The 7,240-nt window shown below is 33.6% G+C and overlaps 1 long non-coding RNA gene across 1 annotated transcript; it reads left to right on the top strand.

Moving 5' to 3' along the window:
* Nucleotides 1-3,380: 3,380 nt before the first annotated feature.
* Nucleotides 3,381-5,983, top strand: LOC138312713 (uncharacterized). The gene is made up of 3 exons (XR_011207028.1): nucleotides 3,381-3,636; nucleotides 4,386-4,527; nucleotides 5,404-5,983. It is a non-coding gene; the product is annotated as an uncharacterized lncRNA (long non-coding RNA).
* The last annotated feature ends 1,257 nt before the right edge of the window (nucleotides 5,984-7,240 follow it).

The following is a 7,240-nucleotide window of genomic DNA, read 5'->3' as shown; positions in this document are numbered from 1 at the left end:
TGATTCTGATATTTAATTTAAATAATGGCATGACATCAACTATTTTGAAATGCCTTGGTATAATTATCATGTAAAAGTCAGGGCCGCAGTGGCCAAGTGGTTAAGATGTACACAAGCCTAGCTCCACCTCCGGTCATGAGTTTGAACCCCATTTCCGGCAGTAACCAGGTACTGACCGCTGGTTTTGTTGGTTTTTCTCCGAGTATTCCAGCTTTCCTCCACCAACAAACCTCACATCCTGACACGACCCTGGCTGTTAATAGGACATTAAACTAATACTCGAGCTCATGTAAAAGTTTCCGCTGTTCCTATTTTATCAAAAGAAACTTTTTTTCTAATATAAATAAGAAAATGGTAATAATAGACAATATCGGCCTGGCTAAACAAGAAATCTGTTACAATTAGAGACATTCCAATAATTTGGCTAAATTCTTTTAATTGTATCTAGCATTATGCTAAAAGATGAACAAATAGGCAAATTACCTCCCTTTATTCAATCCCAGTGAAAACTTTTTATGTGACATGTAAAAAATGAAGTATTTAATTGAAAGCAAACCCTTTGAAAGTCAGATGCCATCCAAAGTGATTTGTATAAGTTGTATAACTTGTTTCGCAATCAATGTAAAATAAATAAAAGATTTTTTTGTTTTCTCCTCTCGGACATGACATTTACAAGACCATTTCCAAGCGCTGACTGTTGGTTAGTGTTTTTTCTGTAGGAACTCTAATGTACATCCAATTCGAAAGACATAATTTATATTATTGTAAATCCTTGGATTCCCTTATACAGCTTGGGAAATAGGATATAAATCAATTAACAAAATTCTTGGTTCATAAGAAACATAAAATACCTATTTTGATGTACTTTTGGTTTTTTTATCATTATTATTGTTATTATTTAGCCTTTACATGTATGAATATATTTAAAGCCAACATATTTGATATTGATGAAGATAACTAGTTTTCAAAATAACTACAGTAGCTGTCCAAGTGCTATTCGTTACAGATGAAAAAAGTGTCAAATAGTGGTACAATACCTTAACAGAAATGACTTAAAGTTTTAAAATGTAACTGTATAATGAGAGAGATATATGATTTTTTAGATCTATTCCCAAAAGTTATTAGTTTAGTAAAATATTGTTTGTTCCGGAATTGACCACACAACTGAGAAAGTTTGGTACTCAAACAAACTAGACAAATTACTATTAGATCTACTATTCTATACAGAAATTTACTAGAATAAATTTTAGAAAAAAAATCAAAGTACTGTAAGTACTGAAGGAGGTGTTATTCAAAATCATGAAAAAGACATGTAATTGTCCCAATTTCAAAACTAGATGGTGTTTTGTTAATCAAGATAAACCATTGAGCAGCTTCCTCAAAGTCCATGCACATACCAGTATTCTCCAATGATCTTATCCGAAAGGAAGTGTCAAATGCTGCAAATTATGGCAAACAAATACATCAGGTTTCTTAAGTTAACTGTCATGCTGTATATTTTCTAGACGTAATCTTTGAAATAAATTTCATAATAAAATATCCATCAGCAACAGTTGGCCTTTTAATGATACTGAACTAAGTTTTCCCGTCGGTTGTTTTATACTTGAAATACTTCACCAGACATATAGACTGACCTTTTCTGCCATCTGTCCTCATAACCATGCCCTTTTAAGTCTTTCATTAAACTCCTTGGATGTTTATATACCTTTGTTATTTTTATATATACATTACAAAGATTCATTGTGATTAAAAGAAAATACATGCGTTCAATAGAACACATTGGTCACTTGCTACCTGGTATTTTCAATCTATTAATGCTATTATCTAAGTATAAGATCCAAAGGACAACGGTCAATATACTGTATAAAAGGTCATAGATATAATAATACCTGTGCTAGGTTTTTTCTAAAATTCATACAAGGTCACATAAAAGGACAATTTTGGATTCACTTAAAATAAAAACATACCACAGGTTTAATATCAGTCGTCTTAGCTATAATATTGACAGGAAGTTGTTACAAATAGCTTATTTGAACCCTGTGACTTTGAATAAAGGTCAATGCAATTGATTCAATTTTTGGACATAAACTGTACTTTGAAGCCATATTCTTTGTATTAAATTTTACAGTTCTAATAATGTATGAGATCATCTGCACTAATGACAAGAAGTCAGTTCAAAGTATTTGGCTATTTGATTCATGTGACCTTTGGGTAAAGTTTATTCATTATTGTTAAATATCAAAATCAAAGTCATATAATTGATAAATTTATATATATATATACATGTAATAATGATAATAATAATCACTGTATTAGTATCCACATGCAAGGTATATCTTTCACTTCATGATTTTTTTTAAAATGGCTGTTAAATACATTTCTTTTTTAGTTGCACTTCCCTAGTAATATTTTGAAAAATATTAAACAATGACTTAATATATTAATCTTAATATTGAATCATGACTCCTCAGATGTAAATGGAATAAATTACTAAAATAAACTATTTTTTTTTTTCATTTCATTTTAAGAAACTATTATTTACCTTTACTGACTATCGTTAAAATACAAATCATAAATATCTTTCATCTGGTAGAATTGATGGGAAAAAAATAATATTATTTCATGTAAGCATACATTGTGTTTCATAATTTTTTTCCATATTTTATCTTATTTTTTATGTCCAAAAGATAAATACATATATCTATTACATTGATTTATTGTACTGTATTTAACTTTTTATTGGCCATTTGTGCTTGGGGAGTTACCTCCCTTACAATACTGCATGCGTTTCACGGAAATGTTTTTCTTGATAAGAAATATAAATCACTGATTAAGCGTAAGTTGACCATTTCTATATTATTATCATTCATTGTAATGAAAATTTTCATCAATAAATCATGTATCTGCTTGACCAAGAACGTAGTTACAAATTCTTGGCTTGACTCGGTACACTGTCAAAAGATCGTGGCCATTTCCTCTCAAAATATCGTTCAGAAGGGGCCTATGGAAGCTATGATATCTATTTACAATAAGCAGGTGACTATCACAATAAGTCATATAGGGACCGAAGAATCAAAACCAAAAATAGATTTCTCTGGAAATCCCTTTTGGGGCACAAGAATTTCATAGAGAGAGTGAATGTTTCGGAGCCTGCTGATTGGGTATCCAGGTGCAATCAGTTACAAATGTTTTTGATGTGTGGGTTGGGCAATACATGTAGATGTAAAATATATAAAGAATTTTTAAAAATTCTGTCAAGTGGTGTGTCTGGACAGGGGGGAGGTAATCAATTTTAGAATTTCATGAATATTTTGGGTCAAATTTTTGGTGCGGAATTCAACATAAGATGGCACCCCCCACATAAAAGTTGTAGGCAAGATGGTAGATCTTTATTTCTTTTTATTCACAGGTATGCGAGATGCCATTCTTCAAAATTAGTGACAGGTGACCAGACTTGAAAACTCCATTTAACCTTGACAGCGGCAAACGTTAATATATCGTATATAGCGAAATCATTTGGTTCTGCGGTCTCTATAGGATGACAACCGGATATGACGTTTCCGTCATTCAGCGTCCCTGGACACCATTTGACTGAACCCAAATTGCATGTATTTGACTGGAAATCGAGTGTTGAAGGTATTTTGCTTGTATTTTATAAATATTTGGTAGCTATTTTTAGTACGGAGGCCTTTCTGTCTTGATAACGACACTGTAAATTGGTGGATTTTGTTGAAAAAAATCACATTACACATATGTTGTTAATATAGCTTAGCACATGAACCAATATCTTAGAAAGTGATTACACAGAAGATGTTTTTGTCACGATTATGACACAGGGGCTTGGGGCAGTATGACACAGGGGCTAGGGTCCTGGCCCGGGGGGGGGGGGGGGGTACATGTAAGAAGTCTGGTGACTTAGAATATTTAGAATATGATGTGTATTTCAATGATATTTAGTAAACTTCTCTGAATTCGCGTGATACTCTGTGATTAGGAGTTATTCAAGCCTAATAATCTCTTTCCCTGTATTTATCTATTTATCATAATCACTATTCTATTTATCTGTATATGTAAGTCAAATATTTTATATATAAATTCATCAAATGGATATAGTGTTGTTTGGTTCTGTAAAATAAACAGTATAGTCTTCTTTTTCAAAATTAAATGTTTAAGACTGGTCAGGAATAGGTAATAGATTCAGGCTGTAGGACGGTGGTTTTTATTTTGATACTCTGGGTTCCTCCAAGTATTGACACATCCTTAAATGGCCATGAACCCTAATCGATCTATATAAAACACTTTCTGTTTTTGTGTTCATTAATCAGCTATTTAACTCTTTCATTTTAGTCATTTATTTATTAATTTATACATTTCTTCTGTTTCAGCCGAGCTTTGACCATGGTACCTTTTGGGCCGACCAGTTTAACAGCTTTTTCCTGACATGAAGACAGCGCCAAGGGGAGTTAACTCATTTCATGAAAATACTAGACAGAGTTACCTTTCCATAATTGACCTGAGTATTTAATTGTGAGTATAATTTGTTTTTTTTTTCTCTATATATTTCTCTCATATACCTCTTTGGTTCAATTATCAGTGTTATTAATTTATTCGAGATCGATAGTCGAGTGAAATTCGAGTTATCTCCCTTCCATTGTCTGTACATTTGTAGGTCTCTGGTAAACGGGTTTTTTTTAGCAGTGAGATGGTGCAAATTTAGAGGTGAATTGTGTAATTCTTTCACTTCCAGATCTTGTAACTGACTATTATACATCAATATGTGAGTGAAGGATAAGTTTAATTCTATTTTTCAAAATCATTTTCTTTCTAATAGCCACGATTCTTTAGTTCTGTCCAGTTTTTCGGGTTCAAATGTTGCTCTAGATTTGATTTTATCTGTCCTTGGAATCCTTCAGAGGTTAATAATTCCCTTTTTTACATCAATTGGTATACATTTGTAATTTTAGAATCATCTGATTCAGAAAATCAGGGCAAGTTTTAAATTTTTGGGGCTATTTTGTATCCATATTTTATTAGCTGCACCGTAATTTCTCTGTGTTATATCAGATATATTATGACATAATATGTTATAATCATTTCTTTATGATATTCTATTGTTTACTAAGTTATATATCTATAGTATTGAGCCAGTTCTGGAACTTTGATTTGCTTAATTGTTCAGTTCTGGATATTTTTTGCTAGGAATTCCAAAAATGGGGGGTGGGGGTAAAGAATATGAGTTATCTCCCCCTGACCTCCAAGTTTAATTCAATTGGTCATATTTCCTTGTAGTACACTAACTATACTATAGTTATAAGTAAAAGTCAAAAGTCTAGGTTCAAATTTCATTGAAATATTTAAATTTTTATTTCAAAACTGTTTCAATTCTCATAATTTTTCTTACAGGAATCTTCATTGTCGATACGAGTACACAGCTTGCAGTACCAGACCAACCCATGCAGCGAGCAAACTCCCATTTTGGAATCAGACCTTATGGACATGTAGCTTTCCAAAAATGGTAAATTTGAAAAATATGTAAAATGCTATAGGGACCGCAGAATCAAACCAAAAATAGATTCCTGGAAATCCCCTTTTGGGCACAAGATTTCATAGAGAGGTGAATGTTTCGGAGCCTGCTGATTGGGTATTCAGGGCGCATCAGTTTCAAATGTTTAATGTGTGGGTTGGGCAATACATGTAGATGTAAAATATATAAAGAAATTTTAAAATTCTGTCAAGTGTGTGTCTGACAGGGGGAGGTAATCAATATTAGAATTTCATGAATATTTTGGTCAATTTTTGGTGCGGAATTCAACATAAGATGGCACCCCCCACATAAAAGTTTAGCAAGATGGTAGATCTTTATTTCTTTTTATTCACAGGTATGCGAGATGCCATTCTTCAAAATTAGTGACAGGTGACCAGACTTGAAAACTCCATTTAACCTTGACAGCGGCAAACGTTAATATATCGTATATAGCGAAATCATTTGGTTAAGTCATATATACATACTGCGGAAGTTAGGATTATGTTTACTTCATCTCGCACTTCAGCTGAAGAAATATAAACAACCTGATAGAACACTAAGAACAGTGACTATAATGTAAGCTACCGTGATGTAAACGTTGACTCTAACGGTTACAACATAACTGTAGATATTTAATTTTGGGGAAAATATTGCAGTTTTTCCTCAGTCATGATCGCAAAAACTGCTGCCGCGCATGCGTCAAGTAGAATGAATACCGGCGATATAAAAAAAACCATTTAGGGTACTGATGAAGTGGATCGGATTGATTTTGCTAATAATCAAGTTTATTATTTACGATCCGATTCAAATTTTATAAGCAAATACAATACTAGATCTAGCACTACGTATAACGCTTGCACTAGACACTGGCCGGTTCACTGTTATAAGTCAGTAGTCAAATAATTATATAATACCGTATTTTCCGGAGTATAAGTTGCGACTTTTCCCTCTTAAATTCGGGATCGCTACCTATACACCAGTGAGACTTATCTGTGGACGAAAACCAAAATCTGACGATGTTTTTGCATTATTACGTAATGATCCACACGTGAAAATCGTAAGTTTTACTCGCCGGTTTAGTAAAGCTATACATCGAAAAAAAATCGCCATAAAAGTGTTTAAAAGATAAAATAAGTTATGAAATTTTTTTGTTTGTTTGTTTGTTTGATTTATTAACGTCCTATTAACAGCTATGGTCATGTAAGGACGGCCTCCCATGCATGCGGTGCGCTGCGTGTATGTTGTGCGAGGTGAGTGTACCGGGAGACTGCGGTATGTTCGTGTTGTGTCTTCTTGTATAGTGGAACTGTTGCCCTTTTTATAGTGCTATATCACTGAAGCATGCCGCCGAAGACACCAAGCAACACACCCCACCCGGTCACATTATACTGACAACGGGCGAACCAGTCGTCCCACTCCCTGTATGCTGAACGCTAAGCAGGAGCAGAAACTACCACTTTTATAGACTTTGGTGTGTCTCGGCCAGGGGACAGAACCCAGAGCCTTCCTCACAGGGGCGAACGCTCAACTCAAGGCCAAAGTGAGGCGGTGCCAAGGGAGGCATTAGGAAAGATAAAGTCAGTTAGGAAGAAGAGAAAAGATAAGATCCTAAATTTAGTCGCCTTTTACGATCATGCAATAGGGGCAGCAGGTACAATTCTAACGCCCTACCTGCAGGGCCATAATGAAAAGTATATAAAATGTGAATTAATGAAA

The sequence above is a fragment of the Argopecten irradians genome, unplaced genomic scaffold (genome assembly GCF_041381155.1).
Source record: "Argopecten irradians isolate NY unplaced genomic scaffold, Ai_NY scaffold_0433, whole genome shotgun sequence".
Lineage (NCBI taxonomy): Eukaryota > Metazoa > Mollusca > Bivalvia > Pectinida > Pectinidae > Argopecten > Argopecten irradians.
The sequence above is the reverse complement of the archived record's forward strand: the minus strand, read 5'-3'. Positions and strand labels throughout refer to the sequence as shown.